Source organism: Cherax quadricarinatus, chromosome 49, assembly GCF_038502225.1.
Source record: "Cherax quadricarinatus isolate ZL_2023a chromosome 49, ASM3850222v1, whole genome shotgun sequence".
Taxonomy (NCBI): Eukaryota; Metazoa; Arthropoda; class Malacostraca; order Decapoda; family Parastacidae; genus Cherax; species Cherax quadricarinatus.
In genome coordinates this window covers 23,940,001-23,959,901 of record NC_091340.1, presented here as the reverse complement: position 1 = coordinate 23,959,901, position 19,901 = coordinate 23,940,001, and the positions used below count along the sequence as shown (strand labels likewise).

General features: G+C 47.6%; 1 long non-coding RNA gene across 1 annotated transcript in view; it reads right to left on the bottom strand.

Annotated features, from left to right (window-relative positions):
• LOC138854096 (uncharacterized) overlaps positions 1–19,901 on the bottom strand; it is a 418,790-nt gene that overhangs the window by 244,659 nt on the left and 154,230 nt on the right. The gene's annotated exons all lie outside the window — the stretch shown is intronic.

Genomic DNA, 19,901 nt, shown 5'->3' with positions numbered 1-19,901 from the left:
GAGAGGAGAGAAGCCAAGTGAATGGAATGCAAATTGAGAAGCCTTCAACACCAGCAGTGACTCGCTAAGTGAGCGCTCTCTAGGTACACAAGAGATGGTGAAAGTCAGGAAGGGTTGGACCTGGAGTGAGTGTTGGACCTGGAGTGAGTGTTGGACCTGGAGTGAGCGTTGGACCTGGAGTGAGTGTTGGACCTGGAGTGAATGTTGGACCTGAAGTGAGTGTTGGACCTGGAGTGAGTGTTGGACCTGGAGTGAGTGTTGGACCTGGAATGAGCGTTAAACCTGGAGAGAGTGTGAGAGTTGAAGATTTTTGGAAGTGTGTAAACTAGAGGGAATTTGAAAGATGGATGGAGTGGTATTTCAAGTTATGGAGGAGGAATATAAGTGAGTTTAAATTAGTGTGGGATGACGAGGGAGTGATGGTGGAGGGAATGTGGGAAGATGAAGTGCAGAAAATGGAGGAAGTATGGAGGAAACAAGAAGATATATAGACTTACAGGAGCGCGGAGGCAGTGTGGGAGGTGGAGAAGACACAGGAAGTATAAGAGATGGAGTCTAAAGGGAGAGTACAAGAAGGAGGTGTGATATATAGAGGCAGTGTAGAGGGAGAATACAAGACAGAGGCATTGTAGAGGGAGAATACAAGACAGAGGCAGTGTAGAGGAAGAATACAAAATAGAGGCAGTGTAGAGGAAGAATACAAGATAGAGGCAGTGTAGAGGGAGAATACAAGATAGAGGCAGTGTAGAGGGAGAATACAAGATAGAGGCAGTGTAGAGGGAGAATACAAGATAGAGTCAGTGCAGAGGGAGAATACAATACGAGGGCAGTGTAGAGGAAGAATGCAAGATAGAGGCAGTGTAGAGGGAGAATGCAAGATAGAGGCAGTGTAGAGGGAGAATACAAGATAAAGGCAGTGTAGAGGGAGAATGCAAGATAGAGGCAGTGTAGAGGGAGAATACAAGATAGAGGCAGTGTAGAGGGAGAATACAAGATAGAGGCAGTGTAGAGGGAGAATACAATACGAGGGCAGTGTAGAGGAAGAATACAAGATAGAGGCAGTGTAGAGGGAGAATGCAAGATAGAGGCAGTGTAGAGGGAGAATACAAGATAGAGGCAGTGTAGAGGGAGAATGCAAGATAGAGGCAGTGTAGAGGGAGAATACAAGATAGAGGCAGTGTAGAGGGAGAATACAAGATAGAGTCAGTGCAGAGGGAGAATACAATACGAGGGCAGTGTAGAGGAAGAATGCAAGATAGAGGCAGTGTAGAGGAACATAGAAGAGAAAGGCGGAATAAGTGTTGCAGTACGCTATAATGTTGCAGCAGAATAAGTGTTGCAATACACTATAATGTTGCAGCAGAGTAAGTGTTTCAGCAGAGTAAGTGTTGCACTGCTCTGTAGAGTTACAATAGAATATGTGTTGCACTGCATAATAGTGTTGCAGTAGTGTTGCACTTGTTGCCTCGGGTAAGCAGACACTTTCTTCTTGGTTAAACTTAACACTTTGTGCAATATTAAGTTTTATGGTAAAACTTTCAGCTAAAAATGATTGTTATTGCAGCGAGGAAATAACAGTAAGTGGAAAAGTGAAGAGAAAGTGGAGGAGACGAGGAGAGAGAGGCGGAGGTTGTGGAAGAGACGGAAGAGAAGAAGAAACAGTAAGACCCAGTTGTCCATGTTGTGCTTACTAAGTTATCATTTTTATCAGTTGTTTTGTGTCTTTCTATTACTTTGTATGTAGTTACCATGTCTCCTCTTTTTCTCACACCAACCATGGAGGTCTTCAGTATTTCCTGTCTAGTTTGTGGTGTCTCTTAACACATTCGTAACTCTTGTTTAACCTGTTTGAATTTACCACTTTACGTGTGGGCGACCCACACCCACATGTTACTTCACTCTCCCTTATATCATGTTACTTGCCAAGGTATACCCTGAGTTCCTTCACTCTCCCTTACATCATGTTACTTACCAGGGTATACTCTGAGTTCCTTCACTCTCCCTTATATCATGTTACTTGCCAGGGTATACCCTGAGTTCCTTCACTCTCCCTTACATCATGTTACTTACCAGGGTATACTCTGAGTTCCTTCACTCTCCCTTATATCATGTTACTTGCCAGGGTATACCCTGAGTTCCTTCACTCTCCCTTACATCATGTTACTTACCAGGGTATACTCTGAGTTCCTTCACTCTCCCTTATATCATGTTACTTGCCAGGGTATACCCTGAGTTCCTTCACTCTCCCTTATATCATGTTACTTGCCAGGGTATACCCTGAGTTCCTTCACTCTCCCTTATATCATGTTACTTGCCAGGGTATACCCTGAGTTCCTTCACTCTCCCTTATATCATGTTACTTGCCAGGGTATACCCTGAGTTCCTTCACTCTCCCTTATATCATGTTACTTGCCAGGGTATACCCTGAGTTCCTTCACTCTCCCTTATATCATGTTACTTGCCAGGGTATACTCTGAGTTCCTTCACTCTCCCTTATATCATGTTACTTACCAGGGTATACCCTGAGTTCCTTCACTCTCCCTTACATCATGTTACTTACCAGGGTATACTCTGAGTTCCTTCACTGTCCCTTATATCATGTTACTTGCCAGGGTATACCCTGAGTTCCTTCACTCTCCCTTATATCATGTTACTTGCCAGGGTATACCCTGAGTTCCTTCACTCTCCCTTATATCATGTTACTTGCCAGGGTATACTCTGAGTTCCTTCACTCTCCCTTATATCATGTTACTTACCAGGGTATACCCTGAGTTCCTTCACTCTCCCTTACATCATGTTACTTACCAGGGTATACTCTGAGTTCCTTCACTCTCCCTTATATCATGTTACTTGCCAGGGTATACCCTGAGTTCCTTCACTCTCCCTTATATCATGTTACTTGCCAGGGTATACCCTGAGTTCCTTCACTCTCCCTTATATCATGTTACTTGCCAGGGTATACCCTGAGTTCCTTCACTCTCCCTTATATCATGTTACTTGCCAGGGTATACTCTGAGTTCCTTCACTCTCCCTTATATCATGTTACTTGCCAGGGTATACCCTGAGTTCCTTCACTCTCCCTTATATCATGTTACTTGCCAGGGTATACTCTGAGTTCCTTCACTCTCCCTTATATCATGTTACTTGCCAGGGTATACTCTGAGTTCCTTCACTCTCCCTTATATCATGTTACTTACCAGGGTATACTCTGAGTTCCTTCACTCTCCCTTATATCATGTTACTTGGTATACTCTGAGTTCCTTCACTCTCCCTTATATCATGTTACTTGCCAGGGTATACTCTGAGTTCCTTCACTCTCCCTTATATCATGTTACTTGCCAGGGTATACTCTGAGTTCCTTCACTCTCCCTTATATCATGTTACTTGCCAAGGTATACTCTGAGTTCCTTCACTCTCCCTTATATCATGTTACTTGCCAAGGTATACTCTGAGTTCCTTCACTCTCCCTTATATCATGTTACTTGCCAAGGTATACTCTGAGTTCCTTCACTCTCCCTTATATCATGTTACTTGCCAAGGTATACTCTGAGTTCCTTCACTCTCCCTTACATCATGTTACTTGCCAGGGTATACTCTGAGTTCCTTCACTCTCCCTTACATCATGTTACTTGCCAGGGTATACTCTGAGTTCCTTCACTCTCCCTTACATCATGTTACTTGCCAGGGTATACTCTGAGTTCCTTCACTCTCCCTTACATCATGTTACTTGCCAGGGTATACTCTGAGTTCCTTCACTCTCCCTTATATCATGTTACTTGCCAAGGTATACTCTGAGTTCCTTCACTCTCCCTTATATCATGTTACTTGCCAGGGTATACTCTGAGTTCCTTCACTCTCCCTTATATCATGTTACTTGCCAAGGTATACTCTGAGTTCCTTCACTCTCCCTTATATCATGTTACTTGCCAAGGTATACTCTGAGTTCCTTCACTCTCCCTTATATCATGTTACTTGCCAAGGTATACTCTGAGTTCCTTCACTCTCCCTTATATCATGTTACTTGCCAGGGTATACTCTGAGTTCCTTCACTCTCCCTTATATCATGTTACTTGCCAAGGTATACTCCGAGTTCCTTCACTCTCCCTTATATCATGTTACTTGCCAGGGTATACTCTGAGTTCCTTCACTCTCCCTTATATCATGTTACTTGCCAAGGTATACTCTGAGTTCCTTCACTCTCCCTTATATCATGTTACTTGCCAAGGTATACTCTGAGTTCCTTCACTCTCCCTTATATCATGTTACTTGCCAGGGTATACTCTGAGTTCCTTCACTCTCCCTTATGTCATGTTACTTGCCAAGGTATACTCTGAGTTCCTTCACTCTCCCTTATATCATGTTACTTGCCAAGGTATACTCTGAGTTCCTTCACTCTCCCTTATATCATGTTACTTGCCAAGGTATACTCTGAGTTCCTTCACTCTCCCTTATATCATGTTACTTGCCAGGGTATACCCTGAGTTCCTTCACTCTCCCTTATATCATGTTATATCACAGTTTATATACTCATAATATTACAAAACATTGATCTATATTCCATCATCTAAATCTCACAAGTTTTGCCTAATATATCAGAGTTTTCACTTATATTTTACTTAAGATTTTTAAGTTATTCGAAACCAATATCACGTTGTTTCTGGTAAATCACTTATATTAATTAAAAACATTATTGTGACGTGTGTGTGTGTGTGTGTGTGTGTGTGTGTGTGTGTGTGTGTGTGTGTGTGTGTGTGTGTGTGTGTGTGTGTGTGTGTGTGTGTGTGTGTGTGTGTGTGTGTGTGTGTGTGTGTGTGTGTGTGTGTGTGTGTATATATATGTGTGTGTGTGTGTGTGTGTGTGCATGTGTGTGTGTGTGTGTGTGTGTGTGTGTGTGTGTGTGTGTGTGTGTGTGTGTGTGTGTGTGTGTGTGTGTGTGTGTGTGTGTGTGTGTGTGTGTATATATATGTGTGTGTGTGTGTGTGTGTATATATGTGTGTGTGTGTGTGTGTGTGTGTGTGTGTGTGTGTGTGTGTGTGTGTGTGTGTGTGTGTGTGTGTGTGTGTCTGTGTGTGTGTACTCACCTATTTGTGGTTGCAGGGGTCGAGTCCTAGCTCCTGGCCCCGCCTCTTCACCGGTTGCTACTAGACCCTCTCTCTCCCCGCTCCATGAGCTTTATCAAACCTCGTCTTAAAACTGTGTATGGTTCCTGCCTCCACTACGTCATTTTCTAGGCTATTCCACTGCCTTACAACTCTATGACTGAAGAAATACTTCCTACTATCTCTCTGACTCATTTGTGTCTTCAACTTCCAATTGTGGCCTCTTGTTTCTGTGTCCCCTCCCTGGAACATCCTGTCCTTGTCCACCTTGTCTATTCCACGCAGTATTTTATATGTCGTTATCATGTCTCCCCTGACCCTCCTGTCCTCCAGTGTCGTCAGGCCGATTTCCCTTAATCTTTCTTCATAGGACATTCCCCTTAGCTCTGGAACTAACCTTGTTGCAAACCTTTGTACTTTCTCTAGTTTCTTGACGTGCTTTATCAAGTGCGGGTTCCAAACAGGTGCTGCATACTCCAGTATGGGCCTGACATACACGGTGTACAGTGTCTTGAATGATTCCTTACTAAGGTGTGTGTGTGTGTGTGTGTGTGTGTGTGTGTGTGTGTGTGTGTGTGTGTGTGTGTCTGTGTCTCTGTGTGTGTGTGTGTTGTTGTTCGTATGTCATCCAACACTTGTTGGTATATTCCCTCTTGATGTTCCCTTCTGTACTGTCTTCCCACAGCCCTTCCTGTCTCGACTGTAAAAACTTCCTTAAATCTCCTGTTCAGCTCCTCACATACCTCCTGATCATTTCTTGTGAGTTCTCCACCTTCTGTCCTTAATCTGATCACCTGGTCTTTGACTGTTGTCTTCCTCCTGATGTGGCTATACAACAGTTTCGGGTCAGTCTTGATTCTCGATGCTATGTCATTTTCATACTGTCGCTGGGCCTCCCTCCTTACCTGTGCGTACTCATTCCTGGCTCTGCGACTGATCTCCCTATTTTCGTGTGTTCTCTGCCTTCTGTACTTTTTCCATTCTCTATTGCACTTTGTTTTTGCCTCCTTACACCGTCGGGTAAACCAGGGACTCGTTCTGGTCTTCCCGTTGTTACTGTTGCCCTTGGGAATGAACCTTTCCACTGCCTCCTTGCATTTTGTTGCTACATATTCCATCATTTCATTTACTGGCTTTCCTGCCAGTTCTCTGTCCCACTGGACCTCCCGCAGGAAGTTCTTCAACCCTATGTAGTCCCCTCTTTTATAGTCAGGCTTTTCCCATTCAACTCCTGTTATTCTCTCCACTTGCAGCTCTACTATGTATTCAAAGCACAGAACCACGTGGTAGCTAGCTCCTAGGGGACTCTCATACTTGATGTCCTCAATATCTGAGCTGCCCAGGGTGAACACAAGGTCCAATCTTGCTGGTTCATCCTCCCCTCTCACTCTGGTAGTGTCTTTAACATGTTGGTGCATGAGGTTTTCCAGCACCACGTCCAACATCCTGGCTCTCCATGTTTCGGGACCCCCATGTGGCTCCAGGTTTTCCCAGTCAATCTCCCTGTGGTTGAAATCCCCCATAACCAGCAACTTTGCTCTGCTGGAGTGAGCTCTTCCTGCCACCTCAGCAAGTGTGTCCACCATTGCTCTGTTGCTCTCTTCATATTCCTCTCTTGGCCTCCTGCAGTTCTGTGGTGGATTATACATCACTGCAATGACCACTTTGTGTTCCCCAGACTGAAGTGTACCTGCTATGTAGTCTCTTTCTCCCGTCTCATCTATTCCTTCCATTTTCTCGAATTTCCATCTGTTTTTTACGAGCAGAGCAACCCCACCTCCCCCCCTGCCCCTTCTATCCTTCCTCATGATCTTGTATCCTGGTGGGAAGATTGCATCTGTTATTGTCTCCATGAGTTTTGTTTCTGTAACTGCTATGATGTCTGGGGACTTCTCATTGATTCTTTCTTGCCATTCCTCATGTTTATTCGTTAATCCATCTGCATTTGTGTACCAAACCTTCAACTTCTGTTCTAATACTGTAACTGTGGTGCGGGGGGTGGAAACAGAGGGATCGGTGTGTGATGGTTGGTTTGGATTGTGCAGTTGCCTTGGGGGTGTCGTGGCTGTAGTCCTTCTGCAGGTGTTTCTGGGGGGTGCGCTTGTCCTTCCATTTGATCCTGGGTTATTCTGCTCTCCTTTTTCATTTCCTCCCATTTCTCCTTTCGTTTTTGAACTCTCTCTTTCATTGTCTTCCTTTCGTCCTGTGTTCTGTCTCGGTCGAGGTACACACTCCGGAACTCCTGCTTGCCTCTCAGCCGTGCTTTCTCCTGCAGGATCATGGTTCGGGTGGATTCTGCCTTGAAAATTACTTTGAGAGGCCGATTCCTTTTCTTTGTGAACCACCCAATTCTCCGAAAATTTGCCACCTGGGTCATGTCCCCCTCGCCTATCACCTTCATGATATCTTCAATCGCTTTTTTCTCCTCCTGCTTTCTTTCATCATAAGTTTCCCCTTTAGCTTCGTCTAACCCATAGACAAACACGGATCTCTCCCTTTCCACCTCCCACTGTGACTCCCATTGCATCCTCTGATGTGTTTTAGTTCCTTCCCGTGGAGTGTTCCTTCCTTTAGTCCCTTCCCTAGTTATGGCCCCTATGCTTCTTGGTTTATCCTTCCTGCTCACCTGCTCCTGGCCCCCACAGGTATCTGGTAAGGTCCTTGCACATGTCCTAGTTCCTTTAATGTCTTCCAACCTCTCATTCTGTCCTAGTGTGCTCCCTGTCTTTGTTTTGGCCCCATATGGGTTTGACAGGACCTCTGCATACAGTTTAGTTTCCATGCTTCCTTCGGACCTGTTGTCTGTGTGTGTGTGTGTGTGTGTGTGTGTGTGTGTGTGTGTGTGTGTGTGTGTGTGTGTGTGTGTGTGTGTGTGTGTGTGTGTGTGTGTGTGTGTGTGTGTATGTGTGTGTGTGTGTATGTATGTGTGTGTGTGTGTGTGTGTGTGTGTGTGTGTGTGTGTGTGTGTGTGTGTGTGTGTGTGTGTGTGTGTGTGTGTGTGTGTGTGTGTGTGTGTGTGTGTGTGTGTGTGTGTGTGTGTGTGTGTGTGTGTGTGTGTGTGTGTGTGTGTGTGTGTGTGTGTTTGAGGGTGGGAAGTTGGAATGGAGGGGTGCAGGAGGAGTGCAGTAGGAGTGCAGGAGGGGTGCAGTAGGAGTGCAGGAGGGGTGCAGGAGGGGTGCAGGAGTGCAGAAGGGGTGCAGTAGGAGTGCAGGAGGGGTGCAGGAGGGGTGCAAGAAGGGTGGGAAGAAAGGCAGGGGCGAGGTAGAGGAGAGAACCAAGTGTATATCTCTGCAATCAGAAGAATGTAGGTCACACCAGCCTAGACCAACACAGGTCACGCCAGCCTGGACCAACACAGGTCACACCAGCCTGGACCAACACAGGTCACGCCAGCCTGGACCAACACAGGTCACGCCAGCCTGGTCCAACACAGGTCACACCAGCCTGGATCAACACAGGTCACACCAGCCTGGACCAACACAGGTCACACCAGCCTGGACCAACACAGGTCACACCAGCCTGGACCAACAAGGTCACACCAGCCTGGACCAACACAGGTCACACCAGCCTGGACCAACACAGGTCACGCCAGCCTGGTCCAACACAGGTCACACCAGCCTGGTCCAACACAGGTCACACCAGCCTGGACCAACACAGGTCACACCAGCCTGGACCAACACAGGTCACACCAGCCTGGTCCAACACAGGTCATACCAGCCTGGACCAACACAGGTCACACCAGCCAGGACCAACACAGGTCACACCAGCCTGGACCAACACAGGTCACACCAGCCTGGACCAACACAGGTCACACCAGCCTGGGCCAACACAGGTCACACCAGCCTGGTCCAACACAGGTCACACCAGCCTGGACCAACACAGGTCACACCAGCCTGGACCAACAAGGTCACACCAGCCTGGACCAACACAGGTCACACCAGCCTGGACCAACACAGATCACACCAGCCTGGACCAACAAGGTCACACCAGCCTGGACCAACACAGGTCACACCAGCCTGGACCAACACAGGTCACACCAGCCTGGACCAACACAGGTCACACCAGCCTGGTCCAACACAGGTCACACCAGCCTGGACCAACACAGGTCACACCAGCCTGGACCAACACAGGTCACACCAGCCTGGACCAACACAGGTCACACCATCCTGGACCAACAAGGTCACACCAGCCTGGACCAACACAGGTCACACCAGCCTGGACCAACACAGGTCACACCAGCCTGGACCAACAAGGTCACACCAGCCTGGACCAACACAGGTCACGCCAGCCTGGACCAACACAGGTCACACCAGCCTGGACCAACAAGGTCACACCAGCCTGGACCAACACAGGTCACGCCAGCCTGGACCAACACAGGTCACACCAGCCTGGATCAACAAGGTCACACCAGCCTGGACGAACACAGGTCACACCAGCCTGGACCAACACAGGTCACACCAGCCTGGACCAACACAGGTCACACCAGCCTGGACCAACACAGGGACCAACACAGGTCACACCAGCCTGGACCAACAAGGTCACACCAGCCTGGAGCCTCACACCAGGGACCAACACAGGTCACACCAGCCTGGACCAACACAGGTCACACCAGCCTGGACCAACACAGGTCACACCAGCCTGGACCAACACAGGTCACACCAGCCTGGACCAACACAGGTCACACCAGCCTGGACCAACACAGGTCACACCAGCCTGGACCAACACAGGTCACACCAGCCTGGACCAACACAGGTCACACCAGCCTGGACCAACACAGGTCACACCAGCCTGGACCAACACAGGTCACACCAGCCTGGACCAACACAGGTCACACCAGCCTGGACCAACACAGGTCACACCAGCCTGGACCAACACAGGTCACACCAGCCTGGACCAACACAGGTCACACCAGCCTGGACCAACACAGGTCACACCAGCCTGGACCAACACAGGTCACACCAGCCTGGACCAACACAGGTCACACCAGCCTGGACCAACACAGGTCACACCAGCCTGGACCAACACAGGTCACACCAGCCTGGACCAACACAGGTCACACCAGCCTGGACCAACACAGGTCACACCAGCCTGGACCAACACAGGTCACACCAGCCTGGACCAACACAGGTCACACCAGCCTGGACCAACACAGGTCACACCAGCCTGGACCAACACAGGTCACACCAGCCTGGACCAACACAGGTCACACCAGCCTGGACCAACACAGGTCACACCAGCCTGGACCAACACAGGTCACACCAGCCTGGACCAACACAGGTCACACCAGCCTGGACCAACAAGGTCACACCAGCCTGGACCAACACAGGTCACACCAGCCTGGACCAACACAGGTCACACCAGCCTGGACCAACACAGGTCACACCAGCCTGGACCAACACAGGTCACACCAGCCTGGACCAACACAGGTCACACCAGCCTGGACCAACACAGGTCACACCAGCCTGGACCAACACAGGTCACACCAGCCTGGACCAACACAGGTCACACCAGCCTGGACCAACACAGGTCACACCAGCCTGGACCAACACAGGTCACACCAGCCTGGACCAACACAGGTCACATCAGCCTGGACCAACACAGGTCACACCAGCCTGGACCAACAAGGTCACACCAGCCTGGACCAACACAGGTGACACCAGCCTGGACCAACACAGGTGACACCAGCCTGGACCAACACAGGTCACACCAGCCTGGACCAACACAGGTCACACCAGCCTGGACCAACACAGGTCACACCAGCCTGGACCAACACAGGTCACACCAGCCTGGACCAACACAGGTCACACCAGCCTGGACCAACAAGGTCACACCAGCCTGGACCAACACAGGTCACACCAGCCTGGACCAACACAGGTCACACCAGCCTGGACCAACACAGGTCACACCAGCCTGGACCAACACAGGTCACACCAGCCTGGACCAACACAGGTCACACCAGCCTGGACCAACACAGGTCACACCTGCCTGGACCAACACAGGTCACACCAGCCTGGACCAACACAGGTCACACCAGCCTGGACCAACACAGGTCACATCAGCCTGGACCAACACAGGTCACACCAGCCTGGACCAACACAGGTCACACCAGCCTGGACCAACACAACCCACCCACAGCCTCATCAAGACACATCATCAAGACACATCATCAACATCAAAACATCAAGATACATCAAGAACATTATACATCATCAACTTTAAGAACATCAAGATACATCATAATTAAAGCATATAATCAAGACACATCAACGCACATCATCATCAAGACAAATCATCAGGTCCTGTGTTGTGTAGGAGATCAAGGTGTTAGTTGATGTGTAGGAGATCAAGGTGTTAGTTGATGTGTAGGAGATCAAGGTGTTAGTTGATGTGTAGGAGATCAAGGTGTTAGTTGATGGGTAGGAGATCAAGGTGTTAGTTGATGTGTAGGAGATCAATTTGTTAGTTGATGTGTAGGAGATCAAGGTGTTAGTTGATGGGTAGGAGATCAAGGTGTTAGTTGATGTGTAGGAGATGAAGGTGTTAGTTGATGGGTAGGAGATCAAGGTGTTAGTTGATGTGTAGGAGATCAAGGTGTTAGTTGATGGGTAGGAGATCAAGGTGTTAGTTGATGTGTAGGAGATCAAGGTGTTAGTTGATGTGTAGGAGATCAAGGTGTTAGTTGATGTGTAGGAGATCAAGGTGTTAGTTGATGTGTAGGAGATCAAGGTGTTAGTTGATGTGTGGAGGCTACAAGGACACTACGACGGCGAGGTACTGAGGGTACTGGTCAACAGTGAGGGGAACTAAAGGTACTGGTCTACAGTGAGGGAAACTAAGGGTACTGGTCTACAGTGAGGGGAACGAAGGGTACTGGTCTACAGTGAGGGGAACTAAGGGTACTGGTCTACAGTGAGGGGAACTAAGGGTACTGGTCTACAGTGAGGGGAACTAAGGGTACTGGTCTACAGTGAGGGGAACTAAGGGTACTGGTCTACAGTGAGGGGAACTAAGGGTACTGGTCTACAGTGAGGGGAACTAAGGGTACTGGTCTACAGTGAGGGGAACTAAGGGTACTGGTCTACAGTGAGGGGAACTCAGGGTACTGATCTACAGTGAGGGGAACTAAGGGTACTGGTCTACAGTGAGGGGTACTGAGGGTACTGGTCTACAGTGAGGGGAACTAAGGGTACTGGTCTACATTGAGGGGAACTAAGGGTACTGGTCTACAGTGAGGGGAACTAAGGGTACTGGTCTACAGTGAGGGGAACTAAGGGTACTGGTCTACAGTGAGGGGAACTAAGGGTACTGGTCTACAGTGAGGGGAACTAAGGGTACTGGTCTACAGTGAGGGGAACTAAGGGTACTGGTCTACAGTGAGGGGAACTAAGGGTACTGGTCTACAGTGAGGGGAACTAAGGGTACTGGTCTACAGTGAGGGGAACTAAGGGTACTGGTCTACAGTGAGGGGAACTAAGGGTACTGGTCTACAGTGAGGAGAACTAAGGGTACTGGTCTACAGTGAGGGGAACTAAGGGTACTGGTCTACAGTGAGGGGAACTCAGGGTACTGGTCTACAGTGAGGGGAACTAAGGGTACTGGTCTACAGTGAGGGGTACTGAGGGTACTGGTCTACATTGAGGGAAACTAAGGATACTGATCTACAGTGATGGGAACTAAGGGCACTGGTCTACATTGAGAGGAACTAAGGGTACTGGTCTACATTGAGGGGAACTAAGGGTACTGGTCTACATTGAGGGGAACTAAGGTCACTGGTCTACATTGAGGGGAACTAAGGGTACTGGTCTACATTGAGGGGAACTAAGGGTACTGGTCTACATTGAGGGAAAGTAAGGGTACTGGTCTACAGTGAGGGGAACAAAGGGTGCTGGTCTACAATGAGGGAAACTGTGGGTACTGGTCTAAAATGAGGGAAACTGAGGGTACTGGTCTAAAATGAGGGAAACTGAGGGTACTGGTCTAAAATGAGGGAAACTGAGGGTACTGGTCTACAATGAGGGGAACTAAGGGTACTGGTCTACAATGAGGGAAACTGAGGGTACTGGTGTACATTGAGGGAAACTAAGGGTACTGGTCTATAGTGAGGGGAACTAAGGGTACTGGTCGACAGTGAGGGGAACTAAGGGTACTGGTCTACAGTGAGGGGAACTAAGGGTACTGGTCGACAGTGAAGGGAACTGATGGTACTGGTCTACAGTGAGGGGAACTAAGGGTACTGGTCGACAGTGAGGGGAACTGAGGGTACTGGTCTACAGTGAGGGGAACTGAGGGTACTGGTCTACAGTGAGGGGAACTAAGGGTACTGGTCGACAGTGAGGGGAACTGAGGGTACTGGTCGACAGTGAAGGGAACTGAGGGTACTGGTCTACAGTGAGGGGAACTAAGGGTACTGGACCACAGTGAAGGGAACTGAGGGTACTGGTCTACAGTGAGGGGAACTAAGGGTACTGGTCGACAGTGAGGGGAACTGAGGGTACTGGTCTACAGTGAGGGGAACTAAGGGTACTGATGTACAGTGAGGTGGGACTGAGGGTACTAGTGTACAGTGAGGGGAACTGAGGGTACTAGTGTACAGTGAGGGGAACTAAGGATACACCGTCATGAGTGACCTTTCTGGTGGTCTCGTGACTGTGAACATTCAAGGGAGAATCTGTGTTGTGTTAATCCTGCGTTCGATAGAGCGAGCTTTGAAAACGAAATCGCACGCACGCACGCACGCACGCACACACGCACCTGCACCTACGCACCTACAAGCACTTACAGGCACACACTAACCTACACGCAATTATTCGTACGCACACACGCTCCGTCCCACACATACACTGAACACAATGATGCTCACGCACGTACATGATCTCAGCACACGGACACACACGCACTAGGACGCATGCACCAAAACACACACATGCGCAAGAGGTAGTGGAATATACTGTTGTTAATACATGTAAATTAAAAGTTGTACAAGGAAAAGTGTCTGTATGATTTAATTTACATTAAAAACAACATTTTAACATTATTAAAGTGTTCTTGTATAATGGAAGTACACTGTCAAGGTATACACTAGAATACAACCACCAGCAGGACTAGTGCTGCATCATACACTGTCAAGGTATACACTAGAATACAACCACCAGCAGGACTAGTGCTGCCTCATACACTGTCAAGGTATACACTAGAATACAACCACCAGCAGGACTAGTGCTGCCTCATACACTGTCAAGGTATACACTAGAATACAACCACCAGCAGGACTAGTGCTGCCTCATACACTGTCAAGGTATACACTAGAATACAACCACCAGCAGGACTAGTGCTGCCTCATACACTGTCAAGGTATACACTAGAATACAACCACCAGCAGGACTAGTGCTGCCTCATACACTGTCAAGGTATACACTAGAATACAACCACCAGCAGGAATGGTGCTGCCTCATACACTGTCAAGGCATACACTAGAATACAACCACCAGCAGGACTAGTGCTGCCTCATACACTGTCAAGGTATACACTAGAATACAACCACCAGCAGGACTAGTGCTGCCTCATACACTGTCAAGGTATACACTAGAATACAACCACCAGCAGGACTAGTGCTGCCTCATACACTGTCAAGGCATACACTAGAATACAACCACCAGCAGGACTAGTGCTGCATCATACACTGTCAAGGTATACACTAGAATACAACCACCAGCAGGACTAGTACTGCCTCATACACTGTCAAGGTATACACTAGAATACAACCACCAGCAGGACTAGTGCTGCCTCATACACTGTCAAGGTATACACTAGAATACAACCACCAGCAGGACTAGTGCTGCCTCATACACTGTCAAGGTATACACTAGAATACAACCACCAGCAGGACTAGTGCTGCATCATACACTGTCAAGGTATACACTAGAATACAACCACCAGCAGGACTAGTACTGCCTCATACACTGTCAAGGTATACACTAGAATACAACCACCAGCAGGACTAGTAATGCCTCATACACTGTCAAGGTATACACTAGAATACAACCACCAGCAGGACTAGTGCTGCCTCATACACTGTCAAGGTATACACTAGAATACAACCACCAGCAGGACTAGTACTGCCTCATACACTGTCAAGGTATACACTAGAATACAACCACCAGCAGGACTAGTACTGCCTCATACACTGTCAAGGTATACACTAGAATACAACCACCAGCAGGACTAGTGCTGCCTCATACACTGTCAAGGTATACACTAGAATACAACCACCAGCAGGACTAGTGCTGCCTCATACACTGTCAAGGTATACACTAGAATACAACCACCAGCAGGACTAGTACTGCCTCATACACTGTCAAGGTATACACTAGAATACAACCACCAGCAGGACTAGTGCTGCCTCATACACTGTCAAGGTATACACTAGAATACAACCACCAGCAGGACTAGTACTGCCTCATACACTGTCAAGGTATACACTAGAATACAACCACCAGCAGGACTAGTGCTGCCTCATACACTGTCAAGGTATACACTAGAATACAACCACCAGCAGGACTAGTGCTGCATCATACACTGTCAAGGTATACACTAGAATACAACCACCAGCACGACTAGTGCTGCCTCATACACTGTCAAGGTATACACTAGAATACAACCACCAGCAGGACTAGTGCTGCCTCATACACTGTCAAGGTATACACTAGAATACAACCACCAGCAGGACTAGTGCTGCCTCATACACTGTCAAGGTATACACTAGAATACAACCACCAGCAGGACTAGTGCTGCATCATACACTGTCAAGGTATACACTAGAATACAACCACCAGCAGGACTAGTACTGCCTCATACATGTCAAGGTATACACTAGAATACAACCACCAGCAGGACTAGTGCTGCCTCATACACTGTCAAGGTATACACTAGAATACAACCACCAGCAGGACTAGTGCTGCCTCATACACTGTCAAGGTATACACTAGAATACAACCACCAGCAGGACTAGTGCTGCATCATACACTGTCAAGGTATACACTAGAATACAACCACCAGCAGGACTAGTACTGCCTCATACACTGTCAAGGTATACACTAGAATACAACCACCAGCAGGACTAGTACTGCCTCATACACTGTCAAGGTATACACTAGAATACAACCACCAGCAGGACTAGTGCTGCCTCATACACTGTCAAGGTATACACTAGAATACAACCACCAGCAGGACTAGTACTGCCTCATACACTGTCAAGGTATACACTAGAATACAACCACCAGCAGGACTAGTACTGCCTCATACACTGTCAAGGTATACACTAGAATACAACCACCAGCAGGACTAGTGCTGCCTCATACACTGTCAAGGTATACACTAGAATACAACCACCAGCAGGACTAGTGCTGCATCATACACTGTCAAGGTATACACTAGAATACAACCACCAGCAGGACTAGTGCTGCCTCATACACTGTCAAGGTATACACTAGAATACAACCACCAGCAGGACTAGTGCTGCCTCATACACTGTCAAGGTATACACTAGAATACAACCACCAGCAGGACTAGTACTGCCTCATACACTGTCAAGGTATACACTAGAATACAACCACCAGCAGGACTAGTATACACTGTCAAGGTATACACTAGAATACATAGTACACTGTCAAGGTATACACTAGAATACAACCACCAGCAGGACTAGTACTGCCTCATACACTGTCAAGGTATACACTAGAATACAACCACCAGCAGGACTAGTGCTGCCTCATACACTGTCAAGGTATACACTAGAATACAACCACCAGCAGGACTAGTACTGCCTCATACACTGTCAAGGTATACACTAGAATACAACCACCAGCAGGACTAGTACTGCCTCATACACTGTCAAGGTATACACTAGAATACAACCACCAGCAGGACTAGTACTGCCTCATACACTGTCAAGGTATACACTAGAATACAACCACCAGCAGGACTAGTACTGCCTCATACACTGTCAAGGTATACACTAGAATACAACCACCAGCAGGACTAGTACTGCCTCATACACTGTCAAGGTATACACTAGAATACAACCACCAGCAGGACTAGTACTGCCTCATACACTGTCAAGGTATACACTAGAATACAACCACCAGCAGGACTAGTACTGCCTCATACACTGTCAAGGTATACACTAGAATACAACCACCAGCAGGACTAGTACTGCCTCATACACTGTCAAGGTATACACTAGAATACAACCACCAGCAGGACTAGTGCTGCCTCATACACTGTCAAGGTATACACTAGAATACAACCACCAGCAGGACTAGTACTGCCTCATACACTGTCAAGGTATACACTAGAATACAACCACCAGCAGGACTAGTACTGCCTCATACACTGTCAAGGTATACACTAGAATACAACCACCAGCAGGACTAGTACTGCCTCATACACTGTCAAGGTATACACTAGAATACAACCACCAGCAGGACTAGTACTGCCTCATACACTGTCAAGGTATACACTAGAATACAACCACCAGCAGGACTAGTGCTGCCTCATACACTGTCAAGGTATACACTAGAATACAACCACCAGCAGGACTAGTGCTGCCTCATACACTGTCAAGGTATACACTAGAATACAACCACCAGCAGGACTAGTACTGCCTCATACACTGTCAAGGTATACACTAGAATACAACCACCAGCAGGACTAGTACTGCCTCATACACTGTCAAGGTATACACTAGAATACAACCACCAGCAGGACTAGTACTGCCTCATACACTGTCAAGGTATACACTAGAATACAACCACCAGCAGGACTAGTGCTGCCTCATACACTGTCAAGGTATACACTAGAATACAACCACCAGCAGGACTAGTACTGCCTCATACACTGTCAAGGTATACACTAGAATACAACCACCAGCAGGACTAGTACTGCCTCATACACTGTCAAGGTATACACTAGAATACAACCACCAGCAGGACTAGTGCTGCCTCATACACTGTCAAGGTATACACTAGAATACAACCACCAGCAGGACTAGTGCTGCATCATACACTGTCAAGGTATACACTAGAATACAACCACCAGCAGGACTAGTGCTGCCTCATACACTGTCAAGGTATACACTAGAATACAACCACCAGCAGGACTAGTGCTGCCTCATACACTGTCAAGGTATACACTAGAATACAACCACCAGCAGGACTAGTGCTGCCTCATACACTGTCAAGGTATACACTAGAATACAACCACCAGCAGGACTAGTGCTGCCTCATACACTGTCAAGGTATACACTAGAATACAACCACCAGCAGGACTAGTACTGCCTCATACACTGTCAAGGTATACACTAGAATACAACCACCAGCAGGACTAGTGCTGCCTCATACACTGTCAAGGTATACACTAGAATACAACCACCAGCAGGACTAGTGCTGCCTCATACACTGTCAAGGTATACACTAGAATACAACCACCAGCAGGACTAGTACTGCCTCATACACTGTCAAGGTATACACTAGAATACAACCACCAGCAGGACTAGTACTGCCTCATACACTGTCAAGGTATACACTAGAATACAACCACCAGCAGGACTAGTATACACTGTCAAGGTATACACTAGAATACAACCACCAGCAGGACTAGTGCTGCCTCATACACTGTCAAGGTATACACTAGAATACAACCACCAGCAGGACTAGTACTGCCTCATACACTGTCAAGGTATACACTAGAATACAACCACCAGCAGGACTAGTGCTGCCTCATACACTGTCAAGGTATACACTAGAATACAACCACCAGCAGGACTAGTACTGCCTCATACACTGTCAAGGTATACACTAGAATACAACCACCAGCAGGACTAGTACTGCCTCATACACTGTCAAGGTATACACTAGAATACAACCACCAGCAGGACTAGTGCTGCCTCATACACTGTCAAGGTATACACTAGAATACAACCACCAGCAGGACTAGTGCTGCATCATACACTGTCAAGGTATACACTAGAATACAACCACCAGCAGGACTAGTGCTGCCTCATACACTGTCAAGGTATACACTAGAATACAACCACCAGCAGGACTAGTGCTGCCTCATACACTGTCAAGGTATACACTAGAATACAACCACCAGCAGGACTAGTGCTGCCTCATACACTGTCAAGTTATACACTAGAATACAACCACCAGCAGGACTAGTGCTGCCTCATACACTGTCAAGGGATACACTAGAATACAACCACCAGCAGGACTAGTACTGCCTCATACACTGTCAAGGTATACACTAGAATACAACCACCAGCAGGACTAGTGCTGCATCATACACTGTCAAGGTATACACTAGAATACAACCACCAGCAGGACTAGTGCTGCCTCATACACTGTCAAGGTATACACTAGAATACAACCACCAGCAGGACTAGTGCTGCCTCATACACTGTCAAGGTATACACTAGAATACAACCACCAGCAGGACTAGTACTGCCTCATACACTGTCAAGGTATACACTAGAATACAACCACCAGCAGGACTAGTGCTGCCTCATACACTGTCAAGGTATACACTAGAATACAACCACCAGCAGGACTAGTGCTGCCTCATACACTGTCAAGGTATACACTAGAATACAACCACCAGCAGGACTAGTGCTGCATCATACACTGTCAAGGTATACACTAGAATACAACTACCAGCAGGACTAGTACTGCCTCATACACTGTCAAGGTATACACTAGAATACAACCACCAGCAGGACTAGTGCTGCATCATACACTGTCAAGGTAT